The 22,737-nt window shown below is 42.9% G+C and overlaps 1 protein-coding gene and 1 long non-coding RNA gene across 4 annotated transcripts in view; both read right to left on the bottom strand.

The window, feature by feature from the left end:
- Positions 1-22,737, bottom strand: part of LOC116399008 (zinc finger matrin-type protein 4-like) — a 98,284-nt gene that overhangs the window by 47,655 nt on the left and 27,892 nt on the right. The gene's annotated exons all lie outside the window — the stretch shown is intronic.
- Positions 9,251-11,385, bottom strand: LOC116399010 (uncharacterized). Its single transcript, XR_004213795.1, has 2 exons — positions 10,654-11,385; positions 9,251-10,256 (listed from the first exon to the last, which is right to left on the bottom strand). It is a non-coding gene; the product is annotated as an uncharacterized LOC116399010 (long non-coding RNA).

Genomic DNA, 22,737 nt, shown 5'->3' with positions numbered 1-22,737 from the left:
AGACCATCAAACCACATGCAACTACAAAACCACAGACCATCAAACCAGATGCAACTACAAAACCACAGACCATCAAACAACATGCAACTAGAAAACCACAGACCATCAAACAACATGCAACTAGAAAACCACAGACCATCGAACCACATGCAACTAGAAAACCACAGACCATCTATCCATCTATCAGTAACAAGGAAGAAACAAGACATATTGGCAATTTTACAATTTATTCATTTAACAAACAGGAGCCTCAGTAGCGTGTGGAAGAACCATACACAGCCACAACAGCCTGACACCTCCTCTTCATGCTGGTCAGCAGCCTGCTCACACACTGCTGATAAACCGTTCTGTGGGGGTGAGTGTCTTCATCTTAGAGGATGGAGTTCGGTCCCAGACTGTGGAGAAATGGGATTGCCACTGGTTGCAGAATCTCATCTCGATATCTCTCTGCATTGAGATTGCCTCCAATGAAGACAAGCCTCGTTTTTCCAGTGATGCAGATGCCGCCCCACACCATCACACTGCCTCCACCAAAAGGTGTTACTCTATCGGTGCAGCAATCAGCATAGCGTTCTCCCCGTCTTCTCCACACTTTGACCCTAAGATCCAACTTCCGTAGGCAGAATCTGGACTCATCGCTGAACATAATGTTCCTCCACATGTTCAGGTTCCAGTGCAGGTGTTGCCGACACCGGCAGAGAAGATTTGGTACATTTTTCATGGGCGCAACCCACATACTCAGCTGTGCTGCTCATCCCAGAAATGCATGTTCCTTATAATTGGGGCACCGTTTGAAAGGTAACTAAACAGGCTTTCCAACGGTATAAAATTCATTGCCAAGAAGCATTGTTACGACAGAGAAATACTCTACCAAACACTAATTTCTGAACTTTTGTTCGATGTTTATATATTTATATCACATATTCATATATATCTTCAGAGATATAAATAACATGTGGGGGAGGCAGTAGCAGAACGTGATTAAAGTGGACACTCGTTCCATCTAAACAGCTGCCAGCCAGGTGCTCTTAGGCAAAGAACTTAACCCCACACTGCTCCATTGCAGCTGTTCAGTAGCTGCCAGCAGCAGGCTGTTTAGGCAGCTCCCTGGTATGAATGTATGAATGTGAAGCAGGACGGATTATAGAAACAATCATGTAATGTCATGAAAATAATGACTTATCAATGCAAATACTATCCTTATGTCCGTATTGGAAGCACCATGTTTTCAATCAACAGTTGCTGCTCAAAATAATTTGTGTTTAATAATTCTTGTTATTGTGTTACACATAAATGTTAAAATTCAAGATCTGAAAAATTCAAGAAACCAGCAAGAACAAGCTAGTGTCCTGGATTTGCAAAGAAACGTGCTAAAACTCACCAGAGTTGCTGCCAGAGGACCGATCCAAAACCATAACACTTCGAGAAAAATAATTGATGACTCTGTGCAACTGTCAATACTGCAGATATGCAGGCACAGCACAGTGTCTCCTACAGCAGTGGTTCTCAACTGGTCTGGCTGCGGGACCCACCATCACCATTAATGACAAGCCGCGACCCAAATCGCGGAAAATTTTCAACTTCATAAAATGTATTTAATGTAAAGATGGTGCAGTTTGAACCTGAGCTGAAAATGTCCTCTGCAGTCGTAGTAGTAGGGAGCTCTCTTGTGCAGAGAAATTGTTCCTGTCAGTCCCCGTCCCACACATGTTTCACGTAAACAAGTAAAACTGCTTTGTTTGTTACGTCTGTAGATTTGCCCATTTGTTATGCAAAATGACCACTTGCCCTAATTCGAGCTGTTGTCTGTTGTTTGATGTCATCCGACATGTCTTCAATTCGTCTACTTATAGTGTCATATAGGTATAGTTTTCAGTTTATCCTCTGCTGATATTAGCATTGGCATTAACGCCAAATATTGTTAAGAAGTGTGAATAGACGGCACTCCGCTGCATAAAAAATCCCCTTCCAAATAAAAGCACAGGATTTTATTTTTATTTTTTCAGGCAAAGGCCCGCGACCCACTGAAAACGGGTCCACGACCCACTTTTGGGTCGCGACCCACCAGTTGAGAATCACTGTCCTACAGTACAGTGGTGTGTCAATCTGAGTCTTTGAGTGGCATGTCAATTCGGAGCTGAAACGCTGACAGGCTGCATGCAAATGATTTTTCTTAAATACACTACATGCATGATAATTTATAAAAATATTTTCCCATTATCTTATTTTCTTATTGCACAGCTACTGTCTTCCTCAGTTGCTCTGCTTCCAGTGCAGCTTGTTTTAAGTAGAGCTTTTATCCAATCAGATTTCACCTCTGTGTCTCTAGGTAAGAACAGAGACCCAGGCCTGCAGACGGAGGCCTGCATCCATTTGCAGTTTAAGTGAACGGGGACCTATTGTTGATTGTCATATTCTTCAACCAATCAGATCTTTAGTTTGACATGTTGGGCGTATTCTTTGACGAATCAGAGCCTGCTCGCCGGCCTATAATGACGTCAGCATTAGTGCAGCTCAGTGTCTGCTGCGAGGTGCAGAGTGCGCTGTGATTGGTCAGTGGGCGAGCACGTGACTATCGTGAAACGAAGCTTAACACCAGAGGCATGTCGGGTAGTGAATCACATCACGTGATGCAGCTCAGCCAATCAAATATGGGCATTCTAACTGAGTGAGATGCACCATGACACAGGAGACTGAGACAAGGAAAGACACTGCAGAGCAGTACGTACAATGCTCAAGTTGTGAAAGTAAAATCATAAGATGATCTCTTGTCATTAAGGAGTGATGGTGGGTCCCACAGCCAGACCAGCTGAGAACCAATGAGTGCAGAGAACATTATGTTTTCTTGAATATAAGCTTCTGCATTTTCCAGATGCTCTAGTACTGTTCAAACGTATCGCAAGTCTTGTACCGAACTTTACGTACATTTAATAGGTACACAGTTACAGCCTTAGAAACTGATAATATCTGTGGCACCATCATGTGGTTATAAGGTGGTATTTCAGCTGCAGGGCAACAGTGAAGGCCTAGGTATAAAATGCACGGCCCTCCACTGTATTAGTATGTATTTATGTTCATTAAAGAACACAGAAAGAAGATGATACAAGACGCGTCTGTTTTATATTTCAGAGACCATCCTCACCAAAATATCCCTACTTTCGGTGCAATGACATTCAAACAGCGGCTGGCATCAACACGATGTTGCTCACTTCACCGCAGTGTGAAAAAAACAAAACGTTATTTTTCCTCACAAAGTCTATGACCTTACAATCTCAGAGAATACTTAAGTGTTTTTTCTAGTAAATTTACAAATTGTATCTTTATTTTACAAATAGAAAAATATGTAATGTTGAGAGGGTGCTCATCTGAGTGAGCAGTGTACATACTGTACGTGTGCGTGTGCAGAGGGCGATAGGTCTGAATAAAGTGTGATAAGCCAATGGTTAAAGGTTTAGCTTGACTGGAGTAAAATAAAACAGCATTCCTGTGTCACCCCGCCATGTTTACAGGTATGCACAATATGCTCCTACAGGTAAACATGTCGCATGCAGCCCCAAGAGCTGCTCTTCCTGCTGCTGCATTTTGTGAGTTCAGTATGAAATTGAAATATTTTATCCCCCACCTCTTTAATGTTAATCCCAACTCAATAGGGAATAAATGATCAGACTCGGGGGAAAGAGGGCAAAAAATAAATTGCACATGCTGGTCTTTTTGCAGAGGCGTAATGAGGCATTCCAGATGCTACGTTGGTTGGTTTACGCACTACACGGGATTAAATGATCAATTATCCCGCTAGAGACTCGTTTTCCTTCCCGATGCCTCACGTCTGCAGGGTGGGGTCATTATCGGGCCGATCACGTAGTCTGATCTGGACATTAGACAGACCTCTGAATCAGGAAAGCGGACTCCTAAAACGTTTAAAGCGAGCTGGTTTGCATTTGAAACAAGTCAAGCATCTGTTTTTTTCACTTCTATTAGGAATATAAGAATATTATGAATATACAGAATATATGGTATAAGGACCATACCGGTAGTAAGTCCAGTGTGCTTCCAGCTTACATGACTGACAACAAAACATTGTCCAATATATGGAAGTGGCACTGTCATTTTTAGATGATTAATATTAGTTTTTTACCTTTCAGAGGCCATTTTGTTTCAGTTCATTTTAGCAGGCTGTCAAAATCAACTGGTAGAGACTTGAAACTCGCTCAACATAGCAAATGCCTCATAATGAAACAGATACACAGATGTTCATTGAAGCTACTTAGTTTTAGAGTTTTAGTGTCAAAGTGGAAGTGAAATAAAGAAACAAGAGGATTAAACTTTACTTTACCAGCAAAAGCATAATTACTGTGATTAAGTAATGTGTGTTTCGGTGGCTACATGCTACTGGACATTGCTGGCACTAATGGAAGCAGGAAGCAGATAGTAGTCATTCGGCATAAACAAGCTTAAACCATTGGAAAGGACCTTTAAAAGACCTGATAACCTGGCTGTTTTGTAAAGTCGGGTATTTCTTATTAATTTCAAGTCCGAAACACAGCCCTCACAACCTCCCTGGTCCTTTTCCCAGAGTGTTTTGTGACTCGGAATAGACCGCCGGCTGTGTGCTGGCAGCCTCAGTGAGCCCTCTAATAATAGCAAGTCTGACAAAAACAGTTGTAACTGAGGTCAGGTAACCTCCAAGACACCCAGGGCTGAGCTGTCCTACTTAGGCTGCCCTCGGACGATTCAGGAACAAGGATTCTGCCGCTTACCAGTCAACAAGCTGTGCGTTGTAACTTCTGTTGTTGGACCCCCCCCTCCAGTCTACAAAGCTCACCACTGCATGGAACCATGTGAAAAGCACCACAGTCCACACTCGAACAGGCGTTAACTCATGAATCATCGCTCGTTTGCACCAAACCAGCAGGATGATGCGTGGGGTTTGTGGTGGGGATTACAGCGTGTTCACCAAGACAGACCTCCGAGGATTTGACGCTTCCAGCAGAGAATGAAGTGTAGAGTAGAGAGGACGGTTCCACTGTTGCCCAACATCAGTAAACCCAGTGGCACATGATTGATTTCCACAAAATGGCTGCTTCAGAATACACCTTTGAAGAAATCAGCCTTGACAGACCAGGTGAGCTTGAGGGAGGACAAAGTCCACCACAGGCTGAAGATATCTCAATTAGCACTTGATGGATTGTTATACATTCCCCAGAGTAGGAATGCTATTGACTTTGGTAAACCCCAGACTTTTCGACATCGATTGACATGATATTTGGAATAAGGCCTGATACAGAACATCCAAAAGAACATGTGTACGTGAACCCTATCAAATTGGAAATACTGTCATATTCTTAATAACAGTGGAGCATGAAACTGTGTCGTTATGCTAAATGCATTGACTTGACATTTACTCTTTTTGCATTACTGTTACTTTTATCCAACATGCAGCAGCCTCACTGTTCCTAATCCTGATTCTCCCTTGCTGTATTACGGGAGCAAACTGAAGATGACCACTTCTTATTGCTTTTATGATTTCTTTTATTATCATTATCATTTAAAGCTTTAAAATAGCAAACCACAGTTGCTGTCACAGAGTGATGTTTGCTAGTGGGTCACTTTTAAATGGGCGAATGGAGGAATGGTAGGCTATGCAACTCTTTTGAATTATTAAAGACATTTAAAGTAATTCCGATGATTCAATGTTTTTCAATTGTTAAGCATGGAAAAGTGTGTATATTATATGTGAAATACTTTGGTCTATGTACTGTATATGCAGGACTTTTGACCACATGACCTCATAATGATGATGATGATCGTGATTATGAGAATGTAAATCTCTTTAAATCCAAACTAATAATGTTCCTTTCACATACTTAATCACAGCCGTGCACTGAAGACCATATTTCTGTCTTTGTGTTCATTCATGTTCTGCCTAATGGAGATGCTGACTACAACTCAGATTATGTACTGTTGCATTTTTACACATCGAAATGTGCTCATTCTGCCGCTTTACTGCTATTTCCGTACTTAATTCAGCCTCATAAGCACCTTTGAGATTCATCTTCGTAGCATTACTGCTATGTGCGTCCTGTGCCATCAGCTCTGTTCTCCCCTCCTTCTTACAGCATTCATTTATATTTGTTAATTATGCAAACAGACAAAATGCTGAGGATTAATCTTGTTCAAAAAAATAGAAGCCGCTAATTTAACTTGTGACATGAATGACGGGTGCAGATTAGGAGCACAGTTATATTTTGAAGCCTTTAAAACAGGCTTAGTGACTGGAGCTGGAAGAAAGCCTCCCTGCTGTTCTGTTCAATCAGTGCACTTCCTCAATGTCGTCCCAATGTGATTACCAGTACGACCCCCCCCCCCGATGGTCTCAGAGACATGCTTCATAAGAAATTAATCTGACAACATTCAGCTCCACTGGAACATTTTATGGATAACCACTGAACATAAAGCCATGCCAGCCCCGAGCAGTGATACGTGTTACCGATATAAAACACTATATGTAGATGATGTAATATATAGTAATCACAACATGTGAGTTTGATTTTACTGCTGTCAAACGAAGGCAAGCCAATCATATGTAAGTGACTGTAGCTCAGGAGTGGGTAGGATGTGGAATGATTGGTTTCTTTAACACACAAAGCAAAGAAAGAAAGCAAAACATGTATTTTAAATACATTATTCCTGCTGCAGCTGGCAAGTGTTACCAGCAATAAAGTTCTGGTTAACTACCTGTCCAACAACGAAGAGCAAACAGACAAAGTTATGTGAACACAGACATTTGTTTAGATGGATGGATGGATGGATGGACTGACTTGGACTCTACAAAGCTGAACACATCATCACACATCACAAATCGGCACACAGCAAGAGCAAACAAAAAAGATCAAAGAGGTCAGAATAATACAAATAATACGAATATGAACATACACACTGAGGTGTCAATCAGTTTGTAATTTTTATACCACACTGTAAGCTGATGGATGCCTCAGGGTTGTCACCACAGTGCCCACTGGTTGACTGCTACTCACCTTAAATAGCAGTCCACTTCACGTGTCTTGGTGGAGTTGGTTTCCACACCTGATGGAGACCGTACCCGAGTACACATTATCCCTGCTGCAGACCGTACCCGAGTACACTTTAACCCTGCTGCAGACCGTACCCGAGTACACTTTAACCCTGCTGCAGACCGTACCCGAGTACACTTTAACCCTGCTGCAGACCACCTTTTCAAGTGGCCAGAGCACAGCACACGGTGTTCATACCGATCAAACAGAAGTGTACTGGGATCCAGGCCCGGGTCCCTGATGTGAAAGGCTCCTTAAAGACACTTAAAGCTGACGCTGCATTGATTACTGAGCACATCTATCTGACACCAACTGCAATATATTTAGAACCATTGAAACAAGATTGGGTGTTCCTTATTACATGTTTTCCTGAGTTGATTGGTGCATTGGTGTGGAATCCTATACAGTGGAGAAGTGCCTGGTGAACCCCAGAATGGCACGCTGCTGGACCAGCCGGAATATACAGAAAGGAAACTCCTTTCAGGATTGGTGCTGTATTAAAGTTCTAAAAGGTTTTGCTGCCAGCTTCAGTCTGTGTAACGTACATGGAATGAGAAATGGTGGAAGACTGGAAGTGGCTGGGTGTAGGAGCGTCCTGGAATAGAGCTATCCATCAGCAGAGTCTGCCCTCTCCCTGCCAGTACACTCACTCTATTACTTCTTCACTCATATGCTTGATTACAAATATACTTGTTCTCATTTTTGATTGTATTTATCGTCTCTTTTTAAATTGTTGATATGTTAATAGAGCGTTCTTTTCTTGCTAGTGTTGTGCAGATGCCACTTGTATAACAGAGTTGTAGTGTGTGTGGTTTGGTCCTTATTGATTGTTGTTCTCGTCAGTGTCATTATGTTGATTGTTTTGTGTCGCTTGGATTATTTAATTATTCATTTGTTTAAATGTGTTTATGTTTTAGAGTCTGAGGACGCCCTTAATAACCAGAAGATGCATCTCAAGGGCTTTATCCTTACATTTAAAATGACATACTGGCTACGGCTGCACGTTATGAAATATTATCATTTTTCAACCAACCGTCATCAGTACGGCAAACAGCTATTGCCTAAAAATTCACGTGTGGTGTGTGTGTGTGGCACGTTTTGGAAGCAAAATAAATAAAATGACATAAATCCCCCCCCCAAAAAAAAAACAACTGACGGTGAAGGCCACTCATCCACCACCGATGTCTTCATCCAATCACCCAACCCTAATACTGGCCCAACACCTCTTATTCAAAATCATTTTCCTGTCGCATTGCATTTGTCACGCTAATACCTGCCAACCTATCCAGGCTTGGAGATAAAGCTCATATCAGCTGGCTCACAGTCGCAAAAGCAATTTCAATCCCAGCATAAATCAAAGTTCAATTTGTTCCTCGGACAGGAACCAACTCAAATCCTTCACTGTTGGCGGTCTGATGGGAATAAACAGCAGCCTCGCCACCTCATTGCATTTCACAAGAAATTTGAAACCTACTAGATGGATTCATGATGTTTTTTTTGTTTTCTAAGGTTTTAACAATTTCCTAGACTGAGACAGTACACAGGAAGCTGAATGGGCTTTTCCCTCCATGAGGCGGGAGGACTGTTACGCACAGATCGGTAGACAATGCAAGGAGCAAACCCTTTAGACGACTGACAGAAGGCTGTCACCCAAAAGTAGGCCATGCAGTCAATTCACAAACGTATCGACTGCAAACAAAACCCCTCTGAGATCAAAGACAACAGGCCCGTCGGCTCGACACAACAAATTAGAAAGCACAAGTGCGGCTATTTCACTGGCTTCCAGAAAAAATGACATCATGCGAATGTTTGCGTTGCCTCCGTCGAAACGTTGACATCCCTGACAACGTCTCCGGCAGAGCTAGAGAAACAGAACGACCCTGTCAGCGGGAGGATGGTACACACTTGTACCTGTCGACCCATGCCTGTGTTGTGAAAGCTGCAGTTAGGTTTCCATACTTCTAGGAAACAATGCACGGTCAGAGATTCAACAACAGTGCCTCCCCGCTCAGCCGGAGGACTTCTCACTCGACTGCTTTTCTTTTTGACAGCTCCTAATGCTAAAACTCATTCCTGTTCTCCAGAGCTCAGAAGCCTTTTGTTCTTCTTTCCGTCGGTGGATTACGAGATGATTTCTCATGAAAGTCGGACCGATGAAAACAGCGTGCGAGCGCTGCAAATTAAGTGGAGGCTGTTTCCTTATAATGTACTATGTAATTAAAAACCAGTCCTTCCCAAACCTCCTATAAAACTTAATCGAAGCCCATAAAATATAATAATTATTACATTTTCCCCATTTGAGAGGTGGGTAAGTTATAAGAGAATAATTTCCACTTTTACTTGAGTGTATTTCGGGAGTACAAACAGTTATCTTACTCACATCTGGAGCAACCTTTCTTCATTTCAATCTTTTTTGAGCTTGATCTGTAAAACTAAAACCAAGGCGGGGAACTTTATCAACCCCATTTCTCACTTGGCGAAGGCAGCACATACCAGATCCTCTCCTTCTGTTCTTACCTTTCACAATAACAGCTGTAGACATATACAGTCAACTGCTTATCTGTGTACCAGAGGGAATTCTAATTTGCTCAGAGCCTTTAGCTAAAAGGAAACTCAATAAAATATCTTACAGTAGCTTAGGCTTAACGACAATTTACCTCAGACGGACTGCCAGACGCTGCTTTGGGTCAATAAGATTGTTGGTCCTCTGCCTGCCCAAATCTATTCCAACCTTGTATTGAAAAAAGGGCTGCTGGTGTGAATAGTTTTGATGTCCAATATGTATCGCTGAGGACACAAAGAAGTGCAGCGTTGAGTCTGAGCTCTCAAGATCTATGGGACATATTTATTAGTTATTTACACACGGTGTGAACGCCATCCTGGATACAACTCACTCTCTGTGCTCGTTACAGAATTAAATGGTACATCACTGAACGGCATGCTGGGTAAAGCTCGCTACAGCACATTCAAGAACAGATAAAGACAGAGAGATGTATACGGGGCATATTTGCAAGGGACTTTCTCGAGAACAATTCGTCCGATCTAATTCAGTCTTGGTGTGTGCGTTGCTCAGGAACCAAGGAAGTGCCGCGTTGAGCGTGAAGTTGTTTGGAAGAGCGGACCTCGGGAAAGATGCAGGCGGCAACACCAGAGGCCAAGCAATCGGCCTGTTACACACACACACATCTAAAAAAGAAAAAGGAGAAGCAGTCACTCTACAGTTTGGAGATAGCTAGCTCAGCGTCTTTCTGTTTGTCAAAGCCGTATTTCGACATTTTGCGAAATGTTCGTTTTCACGTTGTTGGCAAGGGTCAGATGAAAAGATTGCTGCAGCTCCGTTCGTACAGTAAATATAAAGCGGCAGCTAGTTAGCTTAGCATAAAGGCTGGAAAGGGGGAGAAAAGGTTAGTCTGGCTCTGTCCAAAGATAAGTAGCTCTAAAGCTCACTAATTAACATGTTAAAATGTTACTGTATAAAGTTTACTTTATACAGTAACATTTTTTTAAAGAAACTATTTCTGGTTTCATGGGGGGTCATGTTGGCATATTAGGCTTATATATATAGTATATCAATATAAGTTACCTCTATATTCGATCTTTGGGGTCCTCCTTGAGAAAAGCAGTTTTCTCCAGGAATCCAGGATGATGGTTGATTGAACTGGGTTAAGGAAGATGAGAGGGGGAGCAGGAATGTGGAGTCTTATCATCATTCAGAATCAACACGTGAAATGGATAAATGGACATAGACTCATGAGGACGAGGAGCAGAAAGAAAGTGTTTGATTTCTCCGTTGTGATTGTATTTCCTCCACCCTCACCCTCCACCCTCATATCCAAGTATATGTGCAACTGGGATTAACTTTCAATAAAAACAATTTCAAACTCTAATCTTTTGCCACGCAAACCTCCAAAATAGCTTCAACAAAGCTTGTATACTGTATTAATGATGCTTATGGTGCATACATCGTCCGTAACGTACAAAATGACCATGCAGCGAAACAATTCTACCACGGGACACCAAAGGCCAAATTCACAGAGTCGAAAGTGTTGTTGTTGTTTTGAATTTGTGTGTAGAGCTGGAAGCACATGTGGCGAGCAGAAATTAAAATTCTGCCTGTGATTATGAGCTGAGTCAATGCGGAAACTGTGAAAGGATTCAATCGAAGTGCAAGTGGAAGCTGCGTCTCACGCTCTTTAAATTTGACACGCTTCATCGGCTCATCACCTCCCTGTCAGGAAGATACCGGCCGTCTCGCTTAATCGTCTCTCAAGAGCGGAAAGGACTGTTCCACCTATCTCTCTCTCCTTCTCTCTCTCTCTCTCCTTCTCTCTCTCTCTCCCTCTCCTCTCTCTCCCTCCTTCTCCCTCTCCCTCTATCTTTTTCTCTGTCTCTCTCTCTCCCTCTATCTTTTTCTCTCTCTTTCTCTCCCTCTCTGTCTCTCCCTCTATCTTTTTCTCTCTCTCTCTCCCCCTCTCCCCCTCTCTCTCCTCTCTCTCTCTCTCTCTCTCTCTCTCTCTCTCTCTCACACCAACGCCGCTTTTTTAAAAGGCCGACTAACAACCGATCTCTCAGGACCGTTTCCATTAATAACCCCTCCTTCGCTTCCACCGTTTCCCAGTGAGACAGGCTCGTAATTAAACTGTGTAAACGCCGCTGCATTACAGCGCACGGAATAAAAAGAGCTAAGCGTCTCAGGAGCTTCTCCCTTCCCTTACGGGAGAAGCTTTGGGGCACAAACAAATGTGCTAACGTTGGGAAACATTTTAATGACCTTTTTTTCCTCAGCACATGGCGTGAAGACAGATTCCCGAGGAGGCCAGAGTAGCGCAGCTTTTGCTGTTGATTATGTGTCACATTCTGCACTGATCACGCTAAAGGCTCATCGCAACAGCACTTTTCAACCTCTTCAATTATCAGAGGCACCATGATTATTCGGTCTCATTTCATTACTGTAGATTATTTTCTGTCGGCGCTTGAAGCGGCTAAATTAACTCCAAAGCGTATGAAAATGACAGGAGATGATCGATGGGTGCAGTGTGGACATCACTCTTGCAGACGCAGACTAAAGCATCTGTAAACTCTCTGACCGGCCTGCTGGAACTATTAGGAGACCTCACTGGGCTAATGGCGCATGAGAAGTAATTAAGCAGGGATCATGGAAATGAGTTTCTTTCTTTACCCGATAGACATGTTAAACTCATGCTGCAAGAAAAAAGAAAAAAAACACACCCACAGATATACACACACATAAATATATATATACTATATACTGTGTATACTGGCTTATATTCCTCACTTCTGAATAGTACCTCTCGGTGCCTGTTTAGAGACAATCTGAACTAGAGGGCAACTAGTGCTCATACTGAGCTACTGCCTCCAACAATCAATATTTGCAAAGGTCAAACAGAGCGGGCATGGAAAATGCAGATTAGCTCGTCAATAACAGACTCTCTCTCCTCCACCCACATGCTACGAGCTGGCAATGAGCAGCGGAGGCCATGTGAGTGGAGGCAGGTGTGGCAGCTAAGGGTTTATAAAATGTTAACTTGAGGGGCCCTCTAAGGTTACCTTGGAATCAATAAAACCCGATGAACTGTTGTTTTGTTTTCTTTATGTGTATGTGCATTCAATATTTCTATATAATGTGTATATGTGGGTATTCTTTAAGGGTATTCTTACAACTATATTCATATTTGGTGTGAAGATATTTCTATTACTATGTATTTCTATATACTGTATTTTTATTCATATCTATCTGTTAATGTGAGGGTATCCATAACTATAAATGTATACATAAAATAACGATTCTTTGTTATGACTATATTTCTATATGCTGTGTGGATATTTATACAGCTATATGTTTATATATGATGAGAAGACATTTCTATAACTATATATTAATATATAATGTGAGGATTCAAGGATAAGGGTTGCATAATGACATGTGGTTGCAGCCCACCTGCTACACAAACAAACAGTTGTGCATCCCCCGTAGAGCATCAAGAGGAACGCAAACCTCTGGCCAATACAGCCGACATCTTGACATTAAAAACTCAACATGAGGAAAACATTGTGCATCAACGTTGACTGTGTTTGAGCACCAAGCCTCATTGTAATGTAATCATGTTACATTAGTTAACCAAGGCTAAAAGGAACAGGTGCACGGAAAACAGCTGGGACAAAGAAACAGAAACATTCTAATATTTAAAAAAATATATCAAAAGGATGAAGTTGTTTTCATTTGGCTACATTTTGTACTTTCTCTCAGAAGGAATAAGTGCTTTTGATTAATGTGGCGGTCATTCATCTAAATCTGCTTCTAGATGCTTACTCAAGATAAGTCACTTCATCATCCAACGTGTTCGTTTCTCCTCTCTGGCTAAACGCAGTGTTGGTGAAGCGCTGAGTGAGTGATCAGCTGCTCTGCAGTAGAGAGAACAGGTAGCAGAGCCAGAACAACAAGAAAGTGAGGAATGGCAACCGTATTTGCTAAGTCTCCTGTATTACTGCAAAACACAAGACACACTAAAGATGGTGACAACTGTAGCTTTGGAAACCCAAAACACCCCTCAGACCAACACTAGACTCAAACGTCATAAGTTTGTATGTCTTCATCCAACTAATCTGTTGTAACTGAAACATTAATCCCCAGCATGGATTTCTGACTAATAGTTTTTCACTCAAGGTGAAAGGATGAAACACGCCCAACAACTTCCTTCTCAAAACTTCAACTCTACACTTGATGCTCAGTGAGACACACGTCTCAGTACACGTTCACCCCCAATGACACACAGATGGCCAGAACGGATGCTGGTCACGAACAGCACCAAAGTGTTGGAAAGCGGGCGTTACTTGAGGGACGGTGATATTGTTACCGTGCCCTGCGGTCTCGTCCACACATCTAAAGCTTTGTACCCATTCAGAAGCCTGATTGGACTGCTGATTGTGGGAATACTGCAAAGAAAACACCGACGATGGCTCCTTATCAATAAATCATGTGAACATGCCTCTGTACTAAATTGCGTACTGTAATGTTTTATCAGGCTAATCGTTAAGAAATGATAACAATAAATAAATGTGTTACACGGCCTCCACCAATAACACCAAGGTAAACAATATCGCCTTAATATTTAGTTATATTTTTATTTCAATGTATAGAGACGAGTAAGATGAAGAAGAGATAATTGTTTATTCTAACGGGTCATGTGCGCTTAGACTCCCCCATGGAGTCCAGACACTGATGCTTGAGGCTGATGAGGCCGATGAATCTGCAAAGACTGGGCGGTGAAGGGGTGCGTGTGCAGGCAACATGAACGTATTAAAGGCAGAGACACAATCACATCTCAAAAAGAGACAAGAGACAGCAGCAAGATGCTTATGGTAAATGGTCTGTACTTGTACAGCGCTTTTCTGGTCTTCCGACCACTCAAAGAGCTTTAACACTACATGTCATCATTCACCCATTCACACCCATTCATACACTGATAGCAGGGGCTACCATGCAACCATAAATCTAACTAATCATTCACACCCTGATGGCACAGCCTTCGGGAGCAATTTGGTGTTAAGCGTCTTGCCCAAGAACACATGGACATGGACTGGAGGAGACGGGGATCGAACCGCCGATCTTCTGATCGGGGGACTGCTGTGCTACCGGATAGAAGAGACCAGCTGATGAGAACAGCTGATATCGTGATTGACAGCCCCAAACGATGACAGTAATAAAATGACGAGTGAGCATGAGTAAGAGGAGTGGGTAGCAGCTGTATGAGTTCAAAAAAAGGCGAAGCATGCAAAAGTGTAGTCCTCCTGTCTGAACACACGCTAGAGCTTCACAACCCTGACTTATGAAGTCAGGTAACGTAACGTTGAGCGGAAAATGACTTGCACTCGCGTTATGTGTTTGCTATCACTGGCCATGCTGACGTCATTTACAAAGTCAAGTCAACTTTAACAACAGGAAAAAAAAGGACAAAGCTTGATGCAATCATTTCAACGCTAACGATCATTTGCTAACGACATTTGCATAGCTAATAATAATGAGCATACTTCCGAAAAATGTTGAACTGTCGTCCTTTAAACGCTCTCTGGAGCAGCATTCTCCATTTCTAGAAGAAAGGTCTCCAAGTGCATGAAGAGCTTAAGAAATAAACTGGAGGGTACACTCCTAAAATAACATGTGTCTGGCAATGGATTTTCACTTTTACAATAATACGGGTAACAATATAATATCAAGCATCGATGTTTACTTCCCCTCGTTGGCTCATTTCCTTCTCTCAATGTATTGAAATTAGTCTGATATGAGTAAATTAAAGCCATAATCTTAAATACATCTCCATAACATACAGTAGCCTACTCATTACTAAAGGTTTGGGAAAACATCCCTAGTTATTATGGTAGTGGCAACTAAAGCAAACAACCTGCAGCTGTCGCTGTTGCTGAATCCTCGTTGGTGGGACATCATCTTTTCCCAACTGAGCCCTGAAAAGATGGATTTCCGTGTGATCTTGTGTAATCCGGAGAATCTGAGAAGCTGCTGTGCAATATAAGTAATCACGTGGGACCTAATCACTCAGAGTAAGAAGCTGATTTTCACAATGGCTCTGGCTTGATAATTCCATTTTATTGCGGTTCAAAACGCAGTTTGAGCTGCTTCCAAGAAAAAAAAATACAAATCAGTAATTTATTAATATCACGGATCCACGATCAGCTACGTTTCCAAACACTGCTGCAGCACAACAAAGCATCTATTTAAGGTTCAAAACGTATTTCTGTCACCTAAATGTTCTACAGTCGATTACTGTAATCCAATGGTAAACCCAATTAAACATTGTGACACCAAACCCGTCGACCGCAGCAGAGTAATCGTATGAGCAAAGTATTTAGAAGTCATTATACTCGTCACACTGTACCTCTTAACTTCCCCACCCCTCTTGCTCCATGCAGCTGAATGATGCTATTATTGTCACTGTGGCCGGCTGCTGCATCTCTGGAGTCCCAGGGAAATGATTATGCTGTTTTATGAGCACAATCAGGAGTTTATATTAGTATGGCCGGCAACGCTCTAGTGCTGACAAATACCAGTTGACAGGCATTGTCCCCTGGATGTGAGGAATGAAACTATTCAGGCTGAAGCAGATGAAATACAGCGTACTGTAGATGGATGAAACTGTGGTACAGGTCGTCTGCTGTGGCGTATAGTGCATCGAACTACAACAGAAGAAATCCCTGTATGTGTGTGTGCATACTCTGCACATCTGGGGAACCATTCATCCCATCTACTTCACACTTGGCGGGTGTCTTGCTTGGGATCCCAGGACGTGCAGTGACAAAGTCGTGCAGGTTAAATATTAATAAACTTTGAATAAACAAGCTAGTGGCGCTCTGCGCAGCAGCAGGGGCGGAGCTTCAGGTGCTCTGCAGACTGAGGCGAGGACGTTTTCCGCAGCGGACCTTTACAGGCCACGACTCGTTGACTCCAGTTCCCTTTTACTGTTGGATGCTGGTGTGGCCACATACTGAACCATTGACACTTCATTTGTTTCATTGACTTAGGTGAGTTTAGTATACTTTTATACTAGTTTAGTATACTCCTGCATCATGGGTGTCATGTCTCAACCTGCCCCTTAAGTCATGTTTCCTTATCTTGTTGTTCTTTGTTGTGTTACTTCAGCTCTCCTCTTGTTTCAAACACCTTCACTTCCTGCCTTTGTGTGATTGTCTTCCCCGCCCCTGATTGGATCCACCTGTGTCTCATCACCCACACCTCCCCAGTGTATCTAAACCCGGTGTCCCCGTCTCTGTGCCAGCTCGTCTTCGTCCTCTGTGTCAGGCGTTCCAGCCTTCATGTTCCTGGTTTTTCTGATCTCTGCCTGTTTTTTCATCGCCCACGTTGTTGCCTGATCCCTGTCTGGTTTGTTTGCCTGTTCTTACCCGTGTATCGAACCTCATCTGCAGAGGAGAGACTGTTTTACCAACACCTTTATCCTGTTGTCTGGGTCGTGCTATTGAGTCCTGTTTTTCTTGGGGGGGAGGGGCAGTATTTTATAGTTTGATGTTCATTTTGTGAAACAGTGTTTGTGATATTGTGGTTTCATTATCTTTCCCAAGTTGCGCTGTACCGACATTTATTGTAGTTTGGGTAAACGGTTTGTCTTAATCTGTCCCCCTGGGTTTGTGAACAGCCTGATCGGGCGCTTTATGTGTCCCCCATGTCCCAGTCAGAATCTCCTCTCTCTTCTGTTGGTACTTTATGGGCCCACTATTATTGCAAGAAGTATTTTTTTGTCCCCTATTTTCTAAAATAAAACATTTTTTTCCCAAAACACGCCTGTGCCTCTCTGGTCTACTTACTCAGTCCATGACAGCTGGATACATCACCGTTACGGCCAGACTCTTCTTCACTTCCCCGGAGTCAAAAGCTGCCGGTAGCACTTCAGGGGGCCGAACAACCAGCCCGCTCCAAACGGGCACCGTACTACTGCTTCTGAAATGTACCTTTACACAATTTCTGGGTTCCCACTCTTCTAAATAACTCAGGTTCACAGACCTGGACACTAATACTCTATTTCCCTTGTGGGCTTCTCATAGCTCAAGGAAACAGATTTCAGTTGACGTTTGTCTTTTCCTGTGGCTGGAAAGCTGCAATACTTCATTCTAGTTGGATTTATTCTGTACGAGATCTTTAGATGGAGATGCCCTTTAAAGCTGCACTCATCAATATTCTTTATAAACGATAGATTGAATCATTATGTTTAAATCACTCATGTGACAGAATGCGGTGTCATAGAATTATTATGGTATTATTATTATTATTATTATTATTATGAGCTTCCTTCAGCTCTACTGGGCTCTTGAACGTCGTTTGGTTCACTCTCACCAGCAGCAGGTAACAGCAACCGGTAATATAAAACAGACAAGACCACGCTAGCTAACTAGTGCACATAGTTATGCCTCCATTAAGATGTTGTAATAGTGCTTTCTCAAGTCTGATGTGGGATACTGAAGGCTGCAATGGATGAACCAGTGGTGTTCTCCTAGTTGGGCTTTATTTTACCTCAATTTTAAAGAACGTATGTTGTGATGTATTTGCTTTTGGAATAAGGACTGGTGTTGGGCAATGTCATCTTTTTCAAAGTACCTTTTAAAGAACTGACAAAGAACAAAGAACCTGTTCAAGCAGCACAGAAACATATTACTCCCACACCTCGCTCCCACGTCATTCTGTTTGCTCTGTGACGTAACATGCAGGGATTTAAAAGAGGCTCTCCGGCAGCGCTGGTAGCAGAGCGCCCTGTCAGGAGATACTGCAGCGCACCCAATCCAGCGCACGTGCAAAAAAAGAGACGGACGCATAAATTAACATGAGCCACGCAAGTCTTTGAACTGCGAACCAGAGACGCCTCTGATCCGCTCTGCAAAGGAGCGCTGCCTTTGACGGTGTTGAAAAGAAGGTTTAAAGATCAATTACATCTCCTGTCTCTTCTGTCACCCGAGGAACCGCTAACTTTGGAGTTTAACGAGCAGTTAAACCCAAATGCAAAGGCACGTCAACTAGATCACAGATCACCATGTTATAGTGCGAGTTAGACGAACGTTCTGTCCAAAAAGGTTCAACTGATGTCTCTAAAAAACATTTCATTCTTATTTCGCAAATTATAACACTATATTAATCCTTTTTTTTACTCAAAGATTTCACTTTCATTTTCTTTCCAGTAATTTCTCTTTACAGCCTCATCCAGATAAAGTGATCCAGACTGTTGGGTAGCTCAGTGCTACTTCCAGCCAGTGATATTCTGTATTGATACATCTACATCATGCTACTGTTGGCACCACTTTTAGTGCTACATGCTAGCTGATCTTGAATGTTTCCGATCACATGTCAGTAACCCGGCGTGGGAGGCACTGTTCCATCCTGAAGACCTCCGTATGCTTCAAACTAACTAGTTTGTACAACTAAACTCCAAAGTGTTCATACCTGATCCCAATGCCCCCCCCCTCAAAGACTTCTACTGTCTGCATCCCAAGTGTCACTTTTTGTTGGTATGAATTGTATTAATGAAGCAAAACCTTGGAGCTAGTTCAGAAAGGATTCCGCTACTATTGTCATCGCAAGATGTCTCCAACGCAACCTTTCCACGGAGGTAGTGTTGCACAGTACCAATACTAGAAAGGCATGTCAATACCTTGCTATTAAAGCGGTACGATAGCTTATTTTAGTGGTATTGGTACATTCAAAATGACACTGTTTTAATAAGAGACATCGTGTGCGTGTGTGTGCGCATCGTTCTGCTTTAGGGGACGGCATTGGGATCGGGTTCTTGTCGGAGCAGGCGGTTTTACCGTTGCTGCAGGTGGGAACGAGCAGGCTGCAAAAAAATAAACTGTGGGTTCCAGGGTTTGGTTGGCACTAACCAGAAGGATGGAGTCAACAAATGAAGTACAAAAGAAGATTGGCAGCCAATGAACTGCTCGCCAGCAGCACAAGCCATCGTCTATAACAGCAGAACTCTCTTCAATAAACACAAGGAAAGTAACAATGAGCCTCTAATTGACAATCAAATGGACAGATACAATTAGATTCATCATTTATCAGTCCAGGTAAACAAAGAGCATGTGTTAAGGTATTATTTTAACATGGTCCTCAGTAACTTGACATGGATGAAAATAAAGTTTGACGGTGACTTTCTGTGGTTTCTTCCTGGTTTTAGCATTCCCCCCCTCATCTACTTCTCAAGGAACTTGATCAGAATGTGTTCTGTTCTTTAGTTAATACATTCATTAATACATTTTTACATGTTAAATAAATAAAAGAACCTTTTAACGATGTTCCATCACCTATTATTCCATGACATTTTAGGTTTTTGCCGGGGTATCTTTTCAGTATCGGTATCGAGATACTAAAGCAGGGTGTCGTATCAAAGTCGTCATTTTAGGATCATGGCAAAACTAGATGTCGGGATACGTAGGCCGTGATGCTGCTGCTGCCGTATCTGCCGCCACACAGCTAACCTGAAGCTCTGCTCAAACCCACTGCTACTGCTGCTCACGCAGAAGCCTCACTTCCCCTCCAGAATGCCCTACGGGCCAGCTTCCTCAGGGGAGGAAATTATGATCGTCTCCCGACTCCCCGCTTTGCTGAGCTCGGTGCGTCCTGAAGGAGACCGACAGAAGGTTTACTCTGCAAAATATCAACGCTGTCAGAAATGGTGTGAACGGTGCACACCTCACCACACCATGCCGATCGCTATGTGCGGTGGGTTTCACAGAAATACAAAAACAATATGCAGAATTGAAAGCAGGTTTCAGGAACTGTTAAACAATCCAGCAAGCGTTTCATTAGAAGCATACTGAGGCCTTTACTGTACGTACTGTACTCTCTTTAATCTTGTCTGTCTGTTCAGCCACGGTGGCTTTCACTACTCATTATTCTGAGTTATTATTATTCATTATTCTGAGTCATTATTCTGACTACAAAACAAATGGGTTCATTTTTTTGTTCTGGTTCTGTGCTCAATCCCTGGACTAACCACTGATAATCATTCAGATATAAAATTCAAAGACTATTTTATATATATTTTATATTATATCACAGTCTCAATAATCGACACTTCAGAGAGTGAATCTTCAAGCACAGCACAAAAGGAATAATTATAGACAAATCTATGCATATAAAACTGAAACATCATCTCCTTAGAAGTGCAAAACAACCTCTGGAGGAAGATATATGCTCCATCTCCACGAGGCAACAGGCCAACTGCTGCATTCAGCATTCCCCACACAATAACAAAATGAATATTTGATTCGGTCACTTCCTGTCTCCGGCAAACTTAAAAATGTAATGCAACCAAAAAAAAGTCCCTTTGATGAGATTTCACCTCAGCAGCGACCTGCTCTCTGTTAGCACAACAATAGAAAATCAATAAAAATGCTAAACGGACTCGAGGCAACAAATTATTTTCTTCTGCTCTCAAAAAAAAAAAAAAACTATCCTCTGCCAATACTAAAGAGTGGACCCAGTGTTCGTATGAGTCCTTTCAGCTGCTGTTACTGCAGATGTCAAACAGTGGCAGGAGTGCAGCCAGACTCGGAGTGACAGTGATTGAAAGGCGGCATCTGCAGAGAAGGAAGGTCCCTACCTGACTGCCTCCGGGCAGGAGGAAGGAAGCTTTGCTCACACTGGCCTTGAGGCAGCTGATCAGAGTATCTAGAGATTCTAGACTCACGCACACCTTCCAGAAGAAGAATTCTACCGGGTGCCATACTAGGCTCGCCGCGGTACTCTCCGGTACCGGTCTTACACACAGAGCTCAGACGTCCGCTAATTACGTTAAACGATAATTGGACTCTTGCATTTATATATAGCACCTTCGGCCTTTCCGACCGGTACAAGTTGACACCCGGACATCAGGTTCTAATCAAATCACACACACAGATGGGACAGCTTTCACTAGCAGTGGCTCAGTATCTTGCCAAAGGACACTAGGGCCAGGGATCGAACCTCTGATCGTATGTTCTTAGTCTGACAAAGGACGCTACAATCATGAACGCAAAGTTCCTCCTCCGGTTCTGTGCCGCGACAGCAACACAGAGCAGCCGGAGTCCGATTTCCGCTCAACGCGTGAGGAGAGAAGGAGAGTCGACTGACCAGACAATGAGGAAGGGGGGGGGGGGGATTTGGTGTCAAGGCGAGAAAGCAAAAGCACCTACTTGGCAATATTTCAGATTTAAACCCAATGCTAATGGGGGATCTGATAACGAGGCGATGTGGAAACTTGATCTGATGAAGGTGGCAGCATCTGGAGGCAGCGCCTCTAATCTACACACACACACCTTCAGGAGCAAGGGCACACCAACGAGAGCGATTCCACCGGGCGCAGCTGGGATCACAAACATCGCCTATTCCACCAGACGCACCACGGCGTGGCAGCCGGCTGCACTGCACTACTACAAATCTGCAGCAAAAAACTCGACCAGAAAAGCCAGACACACATTCCAACGTGTGAGAGCTCTGAATTTAGGTGTCGAGCGTCACCAGCAAATATTGTTTCTTCTAAAAAATCTCCGGGGTAAACGGTAACACCGGTGTTGTCACAGGTTTATTGAACGGTGAATTTGTTGAAAGAAAAAAAAACGGCGCTTTTAAGGAGCTCTCAAAGAACCCAAGCAGCAATTAGGATTCTGTTGAGAGAACTAATTCCCCACAAACTTAGAACACAAGGGGAGGCTGGAGTGGAGGATGGAGCCGCGGCAGCAAACGGCGTATATAGGCATTAGTATTTCGGCAGAGTTGTCACAATCAGGCTTTGCCTTGGGTGTTTTGTGTGTGGTTTTCTGTAGCTCCTCACTTCCTTCACCTGTCCCTAATCAGTTCATTCAGTGCACCTGCCAGTCACACTCTCCCTCATCAGCACAACTCTCCTCACCTGTTCTAGTCACTATTTAAACCCCTGTCTTTCACTCACTCACTGCCAGATCATTGTTTTGTTTCCTACCTACCCGCCCATTTTGCTCTTCCTGTTCCCGGTTTCCCAGTCCGTCTGCCCTGTTTTTGCCCTGCCGGATTTCCCCCCTTGTCTCGTCCTTGGATTACCTGTTTTTGTTTCGTGAGTTATTAAAACCCTTTTGTTCACTACTGTCTGCATTTGAGTCCTCATTATGTCCTGTG

This window comes from Anarrhichthys ocellatus, unplaced genomic scaffold (assembly GCF_004355925.1).
Source record: "Anarrhichthys ocellatus isolate YVR2014 unplaced genomic scaffold, GSC_Weel_1.0 scaffold97, whole genome shotgun sequence".
Taxonomy (NCBI): domain Eukaryota; kingdom Metazoa; phylum Chordata; class Actinopteri; order Perciformes; family Anarhichadidae; genus Anarrhichthys; species Anarrhichthys ocellatus.
Note: the sequence above shows the minus strand (reverse complement) of the source record. Positions and strands in the feature narration are given on the sequence as shown.